This window comes from Sinocyclocheilus rhinocerous, unplaced genomic scaffold, assembly GCF_001515625.1.
Source record: "Sinocyclocheilus rhinocerous isolate Xijiao unplaced genomic scaffold, SAMN03320098_v1.1 scaffold4310, whole genome shotgun sequence".
NCBI classification, from domain to species: Eukaryota; Metazoa; Chordata; class Actinopteri; order Cypriniformes; family Cyprinidae; genus Sinocyclocheilus; species Sinocyclocheilus rhinocerous.
Window position 1 is genome coordinate 139,501 of NW_015646173.1, and position 261 is coordinate 139,761.

Below are 261 nucleotides of genomic sequence, written 5' to 3' on the forward strand. Positions count from 1 at the left end.
TTAGTGCTGTCACATTTATTATGTGTATATATAAATACACACACATACAATATATATATTGAAAATATTTACGTTTATATTTGAAGAGTTTATTTGCAAAAACAGATAACTCTGTTTTTTTTAATTTTCAAAAATCATGTTTTTTATAATGTTATCATGTTTTTATTGTGTTAGTTAGCTGGGGTTTTTTGTTTATTTTTTAACCTAGTCAAAATAACCCAACTGCAGTTTGATTGAGATTAACTGGAATGCACAATGAAA